The sequence below is a fragment of the Benincasa hispida genome, chromosome 1, assembly GCF_009727055.1.
Source record: "Benincasa hispida cultivar B227 chromosome 1, ASM972705v1, whole genome shotgun sequence".
In the NCBI taxonomy this organism is placed as follows: domain Eukaryota; kingdom Viridiplantae; phylum Streptophyta; class Magnoliopsida; order Cucurbitales; family Cucurbitaceae; genus Benincasa; species Benincasa hispida.
This window is the reverse complement of record NC_052349.1, coordinates 26,782,570-26,798,708: the sequence shown is the minus strand read 5'-3', so window position 1 is coordinate 26,798,708 and position 16,139 is coordinate 26,782,570.

The following is a 16,139-nucleotide window of genomic DNA, read 5'->3' as shown; positions in this document are numbered from 1 at the left end:
GTTATGTTTAGATTTTCGATCGATCGACCCTATTTCGGTCGGTTTAGGTCGGTCGTGTCAGTTTTTCGGTCTAACATGCTCACCCTTAGTAACCGATGAAATAAAAATGAAATTGTTTCATTTGAATCGTCGTCCAAAATATATAGAAGAGAGCGCGCTGGTGAAAAGAAAAACGATCGCTTAAGAAAATAGAGAGCATATACGATAGTTAATCTCCGCCTAAACGATCGCACACTAATTCCTACACGATCGCATAGCTTCTTTAAACGATCGTAATGTGTGCCAATTTTTTTAAACGAACGTATACCATTTCCTAAGCAATCATTCAGTAAAACCTACATGATCGTGTAGCTTCTCCTAAACGATAAGCATCATGCTATGCGATAGCGCCTTTTTCCCTGCTACTTGCTTATCGCCTAAACGATCCGTGCTTCCTCCTTCCTCTACCAAATTCACCAAAGACCACACTTTGGGTTCTCACTCCGAGAATACCCAGGGCTCTTTTTTGGTGGTGTCATTTTCGTGGCGTTCGTGTTTGTGCGGTTGTTCGTGCTGCTGTAGTCGACGCTGCTAATACGTGGAAAATGGAGTAAATAAATATGTGTTCATTGTTCGTTCTCCATGTGTCACTGGTCATGCATTGGACTAAGGGATATGCAATATGCATCTGATGGCCATGCATTCCTGCCACAAGTTTTCTTGCTCTCTCGCCAAGTATAACGAGTTCACAAGTTTCTCGGGGTGATTCGAGGTCGAACTCAGGGACTTGTAGCTAAATGTTATGAAGTAATTTATTGCGGCAAAGAATAAAAGAATTTGAAGTTTTTGTTGGGTTTGATACCTTAAAATCTCGTGTCCTGTAGTTTGTAAATAGTATATACAAACATCTGTGTTGTTAATATATGATATTTACTTCACATCTTGTTTTTTGCTCGGTTATTTATTTTATTTGCTTTACCACAAACCAATAAACATAAAATCCCTGGTTATCTATGTGATTCAAGCATGTATGTGGTGATATACAAGTGGATCATGTCTTGAGTGATAACCAAAATGGTCTGTAGTAAATGGATAAAGGAGGGAAACCTTATCCTGGTAACGCTACGGACACGACCCGCTTTATAGAATGGTCACAAGTATTGTGACTTGTCACAGATGGTCTGGACCTGATCATTCGTGTTGGGGACATGCGAGCGGGGGCGTCCTATACAAAGAGTTTGTATAAGACCTGACCACAGAGTGTTAATGTGTCGTTATATAACACCGTTCATGATAGGGACTTTACTTCACTAGAATGACCATAGGTAACATGACCTCAATCCTGAGTGAGTTGGGAACTCCTGCCATTGAGGGTGATTCTTTGATTTGTATGGGTGTGAGTGGCCAAGTCGTCGATTCAAACCTACCATTTTGGGGATTCGTCTGATTTGGGAGCTGGAAACTCAGCTACACAAGATGAAATTCACTCCTTCCCCGAGGCAGGGGTAAGTAGATAGATGGCTCCCTTAAGGGCTGATTCTGGGGTTTGAACAATGTAACACCACACACCTTCTCTTAGCCTGAGAGGTGTTCACACATAGTTGGACTATATTGTATTGTTCATTAGAGGAGTCAATGGTACTTAAGGAGTGAGATGTAACTACAGGGGCAAAACGGTAAATTGGCCCAGCTGTACTTACGAGCATCTGTGAAGGGTTATCGTACTCATGATTGGTTATATCTGATGGACACAGAAATATATCTGTGGTAAGTTGGTCTTTAGTGGAATCACTGACAGTTAAAGGATGGTGGATCTCGTTGCTAAAGAGTTTAGTTAGCTATTCACGTACCGTTGGAGCTTCGAGCCATAGGTCCATTAGGTCACCTGGGTAGCTTGGATAAAGTCGAGAACCAGTGTTTGGGTTAATTTGAAATGTTCAAATTGACAAGAGGAAGTTCAGTTATATATGATATAATTGGACTGGTTAATTATATATGATATAACTGGCTAAATATATGATATACATTATTTTGGAGGAAATTAGATATAAATATGATTTATATTAAGTAGAGGAGAAAATACTATAGTAGATATGTGATATCAAACTATAGGATATAAATATAATATGATTATATTAATTAATTAATTAATTAATTGTTTAATTATATGATAATTAACGAATTTATCACGTTCGAACGTAGGAAGTGGGTTGCGATGGTTATGGTAACCGACAGATTAAAACAATGAAAATCGTTTTCATTTTGGACAATCGTGCATTTGTATTATCGTCCGCGTCCAAAAGAATCCGTGAAAGCGATCGCGAGAACCTATACGATAGAAGCTCGTCCGTCTATCTCACATTTTCTCTAAACGATCGTATATGTTTTTTCTAAACGATCGTTCAGCCTTTCATACACAATCTGTAGCTCTACTATACGATAAGCATTTCCGCTATACGATAACAAAGTTTAATCTCCCACTTGTTTATCGTCTACACGACGTGTTTGCCTCCGTCCTCTACCAAACTCACCAAAGCCCACTCTATGGGTTTTTTACACCAAGGATACCCGAGTTTCTCTTATGGTGGTGTCGTCCCCACTGCAGTGTTCGTGTATGTTCTGATCGTGCTGTTGCAGTCGACATACTCGCCAGGTGCTGGTAGATCCGTTGGAGGTTTTCCGTTGCTTAGGGTTTAGACATTCGAAGAGAATCTGAGCATGCCGATAATTAGGTTTATATGAATAATTGTATGTGTTGAATGTATATTGTTTGTGTTTCGGCCACTGTGAAATCAGAGCGATCTAAACCCGCTCATGGAACTCTCGGTATGAGCTCCTTTAGTTTTAAGAGATATGCAATACTTCTACTCCTAACTAAACAGTGGAAGTTTGACTGTGAGAGTTAGAGACACGGAAACTGTTAACGCATAATAAGATGCATGGGAAAATAGATAAAATGGCAAGGATGACTTCACTGCATCAATAAGCTTGATCGAAAGGGTAACCCAGCCAGCGCAAGCTATGCGATTATGCTATACACACTTGACAAAGATGCATGCGATGCATAAACGATAGTGTCGATAAAACTTATGTCTAAGTCTCTATTCTTGCTCATCCCACACATAAACAAGGTGACCGCATACTACCGTATCCTACTTCTAGATGCATGCAATGTGACCACATACTTTCATATCCTATCTATAGAGTGCATATATTGTGTAATAGCAAACAGAGCTTATTCCTAAGCCTCTATTCTTGTTTATGCGATCCAATCTGACTCTCCCAAGCCTAGATTTGGTTTTTAGACTACACTCCCAAGTATGCCTAAATGATGAATGATGTGCTTATAAGACAAGGTAATCACATAAAGTATGGTTGATATAAGATTATTCCTATCTCTAGGAACACTGCTTACTTTGCTTAATGCGTTCAACTACTTACCCTCTTGGGCAATTAGTCACTGCTGATTCTGCTCATAGACAAGCAATGCAACCACTCATAGACAAGCATTGCTACAGCTTCACACTAAGCAAATAGGGTTTTCTCACAACACTTGCACAACGCATACCTCTCGGTGGTTTGCTACATGCTTCATATGTCTATGCTGCATGATTAAATATGCGATACTCTAGCAATCTTACTTAGTCGTTGCAATGAAATGAAAGGATGATAAGAAGAAGTAAATGAAGATGGAATCGAAGGAAATAGAGAAATGCATTGATCACAATATGTATTAATCTCTTAAGTCACAATGTAATACAACACCGAGATAGAAGAGATATGAAGGGCCAGATGGGCAATGTCTTGCTTCCATCAGATGTGTGTCAAGGCTGCCGGTGGTGCCATGGATGGGTGGTGGAGTAGTCTCTCTCGAGATCTATCTCCAGCGAGGCTCCGATCGTCACTCAGAATGGTAGAAAGAATGAAGAAATCTCAAGAATATCTTCTCACGCTTTCTTCTAGATCACAAGGATCTGCCCTAAGGCAGAAGCTCGGATCCTTTGAAGTTGGGCTCCAAGGCTTCTATTTATAGAGCTCGATCGCCGACAACATTAATGGTCCTTCTCTGAAATTCTGCTGCTAACGTCGTGATGGACCTGCTCTGAATCTATGCTACTAACGACGTGGTAGATGAAATGTCAACATCACCTTTTGATACTCCTAAGGTATGGGTTCGTGCTTGATTTTCGAAGTATCATCGCATTCCACCACCCTTGCGTTCATTCCTCTATTATGGTTATTCCTCTGTAGCGACAACCTCTATGCAATGGACGCATGCGGTTAATGGCCGCAATATCCATGCGTCGAATGTATGCGATCGCCTCTACGATGGTGAGATTCTCCGCATGCGACCGATTCCTGCGTTTGCTACAAGAATAGACAATTGCACGCAAAATAACGCATAATAGTGGGTTAGCCGAGATTTTCATTGCTGATTGACGCAAGTTCACTTTCTCATGAATTCTTAGTATAATCGTCGCATATACTTCTTATCAGCCCTTATAATTCTAAATAAAAGGCCTATAATAACGTGCATTTCTTCCCGTCATTAGCTGCTGCTGGGCGTTGGTTAATCGGGTGGAGGGTTCCGCTGCATTGAGTTTCGAAGATTGAAGATTGTCTTCAACTGATATGGCACTCTCTCCCTTGTTATATCTTGTTTATAGCATGCCGTTAATTAAGATTTTTTTGCATACTGCACATTTGAATGTATATTGTTGTATTTCGGTCACTGTGAGATCGAAGCGATCTGAACACACTCATGGAACTCTACGGTAAGAGATCCTTCAGTTTTATGAGCTAGTAGAGGGATCTTATGGCCTACAGATCATGAGCTCCAACGATTTTAAGATTAATTGGCTAAAACTCTTTAGACCAAATTAATCAGTATTCGTTAACTATCGAGTCACACCACTATAGCTCGACAGTTGCACTCTCCTTACTGTAGATGTATTTGTGTCCACATGATTTAACCATAACCAATAATTCAACCTTTCATAGGTTGTTCGTAATAACCGTTGGGTCAGTATGTTGTTTTACCCCCGATATTACATCTTGTTTCTTAAGTTCCTACTGATTCTCTAATGAATAATTGGTTTATGATACAATCACTAAACCGAATCTCTTTCGGGCGAATGAAAGGGTAGGGCCATTTGTTTAAGATTTGGATTCAGTACTTAAGAGAACAACCTTTCTCCTATCCCTAAATTGGGTAGGCATGAATTCCTTATTGCACCCTATGTCCTCAGCTATCTACCCAGTCTTACCACTGAAATGAAAGGCTTATTGAGTCGGCGCTATTGAGCCAACCCTCATCCATGCAAATCTAAGGATAATTCCAAATAAACAGGAGTTCATAATTAGCTCAGGATTAAGATCGAGTTACCTAGGTCATCTATGCAAAATAGTCAGTCTTTAAACAGTAAACAATGTTATAGTAAGAGTGACTTATTTCTTGGTTCGATCTTATGCAAATTCATTGCATAGGATGCCCCCATTCTTCATGTCAAAACATGAATGAATCAAGATCACTTCGTTTGTAGCACAACAACTTGTAACTGTTATAGAGTAGGTCACATCCAATAGTGTTATCATAATAAGACACTCAACCTTATTCGTATACTATAGACCATTTTGGCTATATATTCGAACTTGATCCATCTTTATGTCTCTACATGAAGTTTAAGTATTCTTGTAATAGCCATGAATCTTAGTTTATTGGATTTAGACTTCAAATGCAATTTAAAAATTCAATATCAACTTTATTGAAGAAATGTTAAATAATATCTTTATTGATAATAGAATGTATTTAACTTTACAAACTGCGAATTTTAGGACACACAACCCAACAATACTCCCACTTGGACTGAAACTTCAATGGATCAATATCTACAAACATATACAATGTTGAGTTACAATGATAGAATAAAAAGAATAAATACAATAAACTAGGTCATTAGATACCAACAAATTATCCCACTTGCCCTAGTGACAAATATCTCGTAGACCTAGTCCTACTAGTGACCCTTGAACATTTTAGCTGAGAGGACCTTCGTAAATGGATCAACTAAGTTATCTTGTGAGGCTATCTACGTGACAATCACGTATCCTCTGTATATAACCTCCCTGATGAGATGGTACTTCTGCTCGATGTGCTTTCCACGTTTATGGCTTCGAGGTTCCTTTGAAATTTGCAACTGCTCCGCTATTATCACAATATAGGGTGACTAGTAAATGCATATTTGGAACCACTTTCAAATCAATCAGGAACTTTCTGAGCCATACTGCTTCTTTTGCTGCTTTACTTGTAGCTACATACTCATATTCCATTATGGAGTCAGTAATACAACTTTGGTTGATGCTTCTCCACACTACTGCTCCTTTGTTTAAAGTGAATACTGACTTCGAAGTTGATTTCCTTGAATCTATATCGGTCTGGAAGTCAGAATCAGTGTATCGTGTAAGGATCAGATCTTTAGTACTATACACAAGCATATGATCTCTCGTTCTCCGGAGATACCTGAAAATTTTCTTAACGGTAGTCCAATGATCATATCCAGGATTTGACTGAAATATCTTGACTATTCCAACTGCATAACATATATCAGGACAAGTACATAACATAGCATATATTAAACTCCCTACTGCTAATGCATATGGAATTTGTTTCATAACCTCAACATCTTGAGGTGTCTTAGGACTTTGTTCCTTAGATAGATGAATTCCATGTCTGAAAGATAACGTTTCTTTCTTGGAATTTTGCATTTTATATTTAGACAACATCTTGTCTATTTAAGATGCTTGAGATAATGCTAAACTTTTGATTTTGCAATTCCGAACTATTTGGATCCCAAGAACATACTATGATTCTCCCAAATATTTCATTTGGAATTGCGTAGCTAGCCATCTCTTAACATCAGCTAGAAATTCTACTTCATTTCCAATGAGTAGAATATTATCAACATACAACACCAGAAAGACGACAGTTTTGTTAACAATTTTCTTGTAAACACAAGGTTCGTCAACATTTTGTTCAAAGCCATAAGATTTGATCGCAGTATCAAATCTCATATTCCAGGATCTAGATGCTTGTTTCAATCCATAAATGGATCGATTAAGCTTGCAAACCTTTTGCTCTCGACCCTGTTCAATAAACCCTTTTGGTTGAGACATATAGATACTCTCTTCAAGATAGCCACTCAGAAACGTTGTCTTGACATCCATTTGCCATATTTCATAGTCATAAAATATAGCAATGTACAAGAGTATTCTTATTTACTTTATCATGGCAACCGAAGAGAAGGTTTCTTCATATTCTACCCCATCTCTTTGGGTAAACCCTTCTGCCACAAATTTTGCTTTGTAGATCTGTACCTTACCAATTTGGTCTCATTTTCTCTTGTAGATCCATTTTCAACCAATGGTTTTTACCCTTTCAGTTTCATCTACAAGATTTCAGATAGAATTGAAGTACATAAACTCCATTTCAAGGTCCATGGCTTTAATCCATTGGTCTCTATCGACATTATTCATTGCTTGTTTGAAAGTCAATGGATCCTCTAAGCCATCATCTAGTATGATGACTTGAGTTTCAGTTAAATCCATGTACCGGTCAAGCTGTTGCACAACCCTTCCACTATGACGAGGCATTCTGAACTCTTGAAAAGGATGTGAAGTACTAGTTTCATCAACAACTCTTGTTGATGGACCTACTTTGTCAATAACTCTTGTTGATACATTTGTCATTTCTCTGGATCATGATTAGTTGTCGTTTGTAACTTAAACATGTATGTGGAGACATACAAGTGGATCATTCCTTAAGTGATAACCAAATGGTCTGTATTATATGGATATAGGAGGGAAACCTTATCCTGGTAACGCTACGGATGCGGCCCGCTTTGTAGAATAATTACAAGTGTTGTGACTTGCTACAGATGATCTTATCCTAATCATTCATATGGAGACATGTGAGCAGGGGCGTCCTATACAAAGGAGTCTGTATAAGACCAGACCACAAAGTGTTATAGTCTTGTTTCATAACATCGTTCATGATAGAGACTTCAGTTCACTAGAATGACTATAGGTAATATGACCTCAATCCTGAGTGAGTTAGGAACTCCTGCCTTTGAGAGCGGTCCTTTGATTTGTTGGGTGCAAGTGGCCAGATCGCCAACTCAAACCTACCACTTCGGGGATTCATCTGATTTGAGAGTTGGAAACTCAGCTATACAAGAAGGAATTCGCTCCTTCCCCGAAGCAGGGGTAAGTAGATAGATTGCTCCCTTAAGGGCTGATCCCAGGGCTTCAATGATGTGGCGCCACACACCTTCTCATGGCCCGAGAGGTTTTACACATAGTGGGACTATGTTGTATTGTTCATTAAAGGGATCAGTGGTACTTAAGGAGTTAAATGTAACTATAAGGCAAAACGGTAAATTAGCTCAGCTGTACTTACGAGCATCTATGGAAGGGTTATCGTACTGTTAATTGGTTATATCCAATGGACACAGAAATATATCTGTGGTGAGAAGAGTGCAGCTTTCGATCTTTAGTGGAATGTTTAGCAGTTAACGGATGGTGGATCTCGTGGCTAAAGAGTTTAGTCATCTATTCACATACCATTGGAGCTTCGAACCATAGGTTCATAAGGTCCCCTTGGTAGCTCAATGGATTCAAGATGAAAATCAATTTTTGGGTCAATTTGAAATGTTCAAATTGACAAGAGGGAGTTCGATTATATATGATATGATTGAACTGGTTAATTATATATGATATGATGGACATTATGTATGAGATATATTATTTGGAGGAAAATGATATAAATATGATTTATATCTAGTGGAAGAGAAAAGACTATGGTTCATATGTTGCATATGATGTGATATTAAACCATAGGTTAATGAATATAATATGATTATATTTATTATTTATTTTTGGACAATTATAGGATAATTGTGCCAGCATTTTCTGCGTAACCGTGTGATAGTTGAAGGTTGCCTTCAGTTTTCATAACTAAAGAATAAAATGAAAAATGTTTTCATTTTGCAAAGTGATCAGAGATTCGCTCACGTTTGGTATATATTGCTTATCGCATAGCAAACCGAGAGCCTACACGATAGCTCAATGTTTCTAAACAATCGTATACATGTGCACCTTTTAGTACACGATCACATAGGATTTTCTAAACGATCGTCTAGCTCTTTCCTAAACGATCACGCGCCCGAGCGTTTACTAAACGATCGTCTATAAAATCGCGACCTATTTACCGAACGATCGTGTACCTCTTCCTAAATGATCAAGCATTGTCTATACAATAGACACCTGCCTTCTCCCACTTGCTTGGTCGTAGTATACGATCTTCTTTTCCTCCTTCCCTCTACCAAATCTAATAGAACCCACACCTCCTGGATTCTCACACCGATAATACCGAGGGTTCTAAATGGTGGTGTCCTCTCTGCTATGTTCGTGTGGAGTCCGTTCGTGGGTAGATGATGGTGATTTGGTGAACGATTGTTTAGACGTTCTCAGTGAGAGCGAGAGGAGTAGTCTTTGTATGAGAACGAGTTCGAAGGTGAAGAAGAGTTCTTCAACTGGCACGTTTCTTGTTCACTTGTTGTTTAAGTTTCAAAGCATGCTTGTAATTAGTTGTTAAAAGCATATCTAGTCTGTTAGATTGTAAATGTGTTAATTCTATCACAATGAGTTTGGAATGATCTCACTTCCGCTCAGAGGTACTCTTTGATAAGAGTTCCTTCATAATTCACTTTCTGATACCAATTGATAGGATATACTAGCATGTGACGGAAGCAAACAAAATCAATAAGCACTCTAATTACATTTAATTTGAGTTCTAAAGCATGTTATTTCAAAAAATCAAAATGTGGGTTTCAAGTTTCACATACCTTTGATGAAATATTCCAATCTAAGCTACTCTTCACGTTAATTCACTTCCAAATCGATAGTGAACCATCAAGAGATCTTCTACTATTTTCAGCCTTGAATTTGATTGGTGGAACTCGAATTTGAGTGAATTTGTGAAGTTAGAAATGTGAGTTTTGTGAGGAGAAGATGAACTTCAGAAAACTATTTTCTTCAGCTTCAAAACTTCATTCTTTTTCACAATTCAGGATTTTAATCACCACCAACATGCAAGCACTTTAGATCCAGTTCAAGGTCAGTAGTTACTTCCTCTATATGGTGGGATTTGTGCGTTCTTCAAGTGGAAACACCTCATACTTCAATGAAGTGGGGTGTTTCCACTTTAAAAACCCAAAATTGATTTTTAATTTATATTTTAATTAATTCTAAATTAATTAAATTCAATTTAATTAATTCATAATTAATAAAATTTAATATTTCAATATTCAATTTCTCAAATTGAAATTTAAAAATTGGAAATTAATTTGATGTTTTAATTAATTAATTAATTAAATAAATATCAAATATCAAATTAACCACACATTAAATTTAAAACATGAATTTTATTCATGTAATTAATACTTAAGTCAATATTTAAATATTATTAACTCTCCAATTTTGTTTAATTTTAACAAATTAAACATTAATTAAATCAAACATAATTATACAGACCCTAATTTTGAATTAGAACTTATTTAAATTGAAACCCTAATTCCAATTTGAATATTTTTAAATTGAAATTTAATTTGAACAATTCAAATTGATATCATTCCAAATTCACTCAATTTATTAAGTCAAGATGTTCATGTTTTATGAGCTAGTAAAGGGATCTTATGGACATACAGATCATGAGTTCCAACGATTTTAAGATTAATTAGCTAAAACTCTTTAAACCAAATTAATCAGTATTTGTTAACTAACGAGTCACACCACTATAGCTCGACAGTTGCACTCTCCTCACTGTAGATATATTTGTGTCTACATGATTTAACCATAACCATTAAGTCGACCCTTCATAGGTTGTTCGTAATAACGGCTGGGTTAATATGTTGTTTTACCCCTGATATTACGTCTTGTTCCTTAAGTTCCTACCGATCCTCTAATGAACAATTGGTTTATGATACAATCAATAAATCGGATCTCTTTCGGGCGAATGAGAGGGTAGGGCCCCTTGTTAAAAAACTGGATTCAGTACTTAAGAGAACAACTTTTCTCCTAGCCCTAAATCGGGTAGGCATGAATTTCTTATTGCACCCTATGTCCCTAGCTATCTACCTGGTCTTACCCCTGAAATGGGAGGCTTATTGAGCAGGCGCTATTGAGCCAACCTACACCCATGAAAATCTAAGGATCATCCCGAATAAACAAGAGTTCATAGTTAACTTAGGATTAAGATCAAGTTACCTAGGTCAGCTAAGCGAAATAGTCAGTATTTAAACAGTAAACAACGTTATAAAGTATGAGTGACTTATTTCTTGGTCCAATCTTATGCAAACTCATTGCATAGGATGCCCCCACTCCTCATGTCAATACATGAACGAATCAGGAGAACTTCACTTGTAGCACCTTTCCAACTTGTAACCACTACAGAGTAGGCCGCATCCAATAGTGTTATCAGAATAAGACACCCAATCTTATTAGTATACTATAGACCATTCTAGCTACAAGTATTCATGTAATAGCCATGGGTCTTAGTTTATTGGATTTAGACTTTATGAATACAATTTAAAAATTCAATAACAACTTTATTGAAAAAATATTAAATAACATCTGTATTGATAATAGAATGTGTTTAACTTTACAAACTGGGAGTTTTAGGACACACAACCCAAAAACAAAGCTCTAGAGCACCAACCATGAAGAAAGAGAAGGAAAATGACTATAGTACCATGTGGACACGAATGATCGCTTGTGTTAGTGAATTTAATTTTGGAATTAACTTATAACAGAGAAGAAACACAGAATGATAAACATCATACAACCTTATGTATGCTTTTCTAAAAGGACAGAGAGGAAAAGGAAAGAATATACACACTCTTGAAGAACTCTTTCTTCATGATTTTCCTTTCTCGGTGAGATCACGAACTCAAAACTTCTTTGATGAACAGAACAACAAACAAAAACCTTTGGACACTACCACCAAGTGTCTTCTTTGCTATTCTCTAGGTGAGAAATCAAGCAGAGGTGCGGCCTTGCTTTCTTTAATTTTGGTGAAGGGAGAAAAGAAGTTCTTAAGAGAAATTTGTATAAAGAAAAAAGATGCTACAGAGAGTATCTTCCAACTTGAGTTTCACATAATTAAAAATTATTCACTAACTCCTTTGTTAATGGCAATATGAGAGATGTTAGGGAGTTATCAAATAACTCCCTTCACATCGTGAAAATAACTTCGATAACTTTAATTATATTAACTAAACTAATAAAATTGAATTAAACGATACATTATATCATAATCTATAGTTTATATTATATCACATATAATATAACTTATAGTTTATTCTCTCATATAACTTAATGTTTTAATATGAAACATATTTATATTAATTTTAACCTATAGTCTATATGAATCTTATTTATATAATTAATATTTGAACCATATTCAAATATTTATTTCTCTCAATAAACTTTATATTATAATGTATCCATATACATTATATTAATTGATATTTGAGCTAACAATGTGACTTTATGGACCTACAAATTAGAAGCTCTAATGATACGAGATTAATTAAATTAATCAACATTCATTAAATGTTGGTCACTCCACTAACGACCGACAACTGCACTCTTTATACTGTAGATATATTTATGTATCCATTGGATATAACCAATCAACAGTAAATTGACCCTTCACAAATTACTCATAACGACAGTTGGGTCAACATTACCATTTTACCCTTATAGTTACATCTAACTCCTTAAGTACCACTGGTCCCTCTAATGAACAATTAGTCATAGTCCAACTATAACTAGACCCTTCTCTAGCTAGTGAGAGGGTGAGGCGCCTCATTGTTCAAGACCCAGAATTAGCATTTAAAGAACAATTTATCTACTTACTTTATGATTGGGAAGGAGTGAATTCCATATTGTGTAGTTGTGTTCCTAGCTCCCCACTCGGACGAATCACCAAAATGGTAGGCTTAGTAAGTCGGAGAAACTTGCCACTCTCACCTATACAAATCAAAGTACTACCCTCATAGGCAGGAGTTCACAACTCACTCAGGATTAAGGTCAAGTCACATATGGTCATCCTAGTGATATGTAAGTCTCTTCAAGTAATGGTGTTATAAAAAGAGACTAATCATTTCATGGTCCGGTCTTATACAAACTCTTTGCCTATGATACCCACAATCACATGTCTCCACATGAATGATCAGGATCATATCATTTGTAACATTTACAACAATTGTAACAACTATAAAGTGAGTCGTCTCCATAGTGTCACCAGGATAAGGTACCCAATCTTATCCATCTACTGCAGACCTTTCATGTTATTACTTAAATATGATCCAATTGTAAGTCACCACATATAAGCTACATTAAATAACCTAGGATCTGAGTTTATTGGTTTTAAGTTAATGCAACAAAATGTCAAATAAAATAACACTTTATTTTATTAAATAAATAATTCATTTGTACAAAAAAGTTACAAACTACTAAAACACAAGATTTAAGGCATAAATCTCACAAGCTCCCACTTATCTTAAAGTTAATGGGGTTTACAAATACAAAGCATAAACAGAATACAACACACAAAACAATAAACTATGGCATACAGTATGCGTTCAGTAATTTCTCCCACTTGCCCTAGACTAAATGATACATGTCTCGTAGACCCAGACTCTCCAGGTGACTCTCAAACACATTAATCTGAGAGCCTTTGTAAATGGATCAGTAACATTATGCTTCGAAGTGATCTTTGTGACGATCACGTTCCCTCGATGCACAATCTCCCGAATGAGATGATATTTGCGCTCAATATGTTTCCCTCTCTTGTGTCTCCTAGGCTCACTGGAATTTTCCATAACACCACTATTATCACAATAAAGGGTGATGGGCTTTGACATGTCAGGAATAACTTTTAGATCTATCAAAAACTTCCTAAGCCATACAGCCTCCTTGGTAGCTTTACAAGTCGCAACATATTATGCCTCCATGGTAGAGCCAACAATGCAACCTTACTTTGTGCTTCTCCAGACTACTGCTCCTTGATTAAGAGTAAACACTGATCCTGATGTGGATTTCCTAGAATCCTTATCAGTCTGAAAATTAGAGTCAGTGTATCCTGTGAGGATCAAATCTTTAGCTCTATACACAAGCATGTAGTCCCTCATTTCCCGAAAATACTTGATAATGGTTTTAACGGTTACCCAATAATCTAATCCTCGATTGGACTGATATCTCCTGACAATCTTCACTGCATAGCAAATGTCAGGTCTAGTACATAACATTACATACATCAGGCTACCAACGACCGCTGCATAGGGGATCCGTTTCATTTTCTCAACTTCTTGAGGTGTCTTAGGACACTGTTCTTTAGACAATACAATTATATGGCTAAAAGGTAATGAACACCTCTTAGAATTGTGCATCTAATATTTGACAAGCATCTTGTCAATATAAAATGCCACCAATTTAGCCTTAAAGGTTTGTTCTCATCTACACCCCTTTTTCTCTTATAGATTGATGACTTAAATTTTAAAATGATTTTCTATATTATATCGCTTATGCATTACTGATGAATGTGAATGATTCAAGTTCATGTCCTCGGCAACGGCGCCATAAACTTGTAATATTAAAATTTGTATCTATCTTTATCTATGTGAATTATTATGCGCTAATGAATGAATATGATGATGTGCTGTGTGCTCAAGTGCTTTGCGATAAAGATATTATTGCGATACTACATTCTAAGTGTATGTGTTGATGATAATATGTTTCGTAGTATGCGATGATGTAGTACGTGTCACAAGTTTTCTTGCTCTGAAACCAAGTATAATCCAACGCAAGTTTCTCAGAATGACCCGAGGTCGAACACGGGGATTATTGTTGTTTAGCTGCGATACTAATGTGGTAAATGCGACCGGTTATTATAAAGAATAAAGAATTTGGTTTGACAGAAAAGTAAATTGCGTTGAAAGTAAAATTGCGTTATAAATAAATGTCTAAACTATTAATGATATAAGGTGAGGACTGGCTGTGAAGTTGTACAAAGAATCTAATGAATGCGATGGAAAATCTTGTGAATGAATCAGAAAAAGAATAAGTAGAGGGAAAAGACATCGCAAGTTCGTCAATCTAGTTAAGGACGCAACTAAGGTTCTGCTTTCCCTTGGCTTACAGCTTTCAGTGATCGGTCGTGTTCCCATACGTCTATGGTGAAACAGAGATGAATGTAATGAATGCAAGGTTGTTTCCATCTCTGGAAATACTTCTCACTTTAGTTAACGCATTCTTCCAACCTTCTCTTGATAGGCGGAATAACATCTTCACTTCTACTCTCACAGGTGAAGATGCCGTCGAGCATGCTTTAGCTAAACTTAGTCGATTACCTTAACAAAGATTAACTCACTCGTTTAATCCTTCCTCTTTACCCAGGGGATTAAGAACACATGATAGAGAAAATGGATGATAAATGAGTGGAAAGGAATAGAGAGATGATAATGATGAAGATAATGATATTTAACTTTAAAGATCAACGTTTGATACATGATTTGTGAATGAAAGATTAAAGAAGATGAACACAATAGATGAATGAAAGAATAGAAAAAAATACGGAAAGAGTGTCAATATCTTGACACATATCCCGATCGGAGATGTTGTGCTTGCCGACGTGTAGATGAGATGAAGTGGAAAGCTTTCCTCTCAGGCTTGCTTTCCCGGTAGAAGTGACCTCTTGCACAGAGCTTCAGCTTTGAGAATAAGAAGAATTTCTTGCTCAGATACTCACCTTTCAGCCTTGTCTCGTCGTTCTCCCGGATTTTCTCTGTAAAGTCTCTTCAGACCAGCCTCTTTTGCAATGAATTCAAGGAAGCTATTTATAGACCTCGGCTCTTGTATTGGTGGTCCCACTTTATGTTCTGATAATTCCTGCCATGGCGTAATGGAAAAGTCCACTCTGCTCCACGATCAATCTGTCAGAATCGTACAACAGAAAGTTGTACACTTGTCATAATCGCTCGCGAATGCGTTGCTCTTCACATCTTCGATCAATCGCCGCATGCGGTGTAGTTGTTTTGATC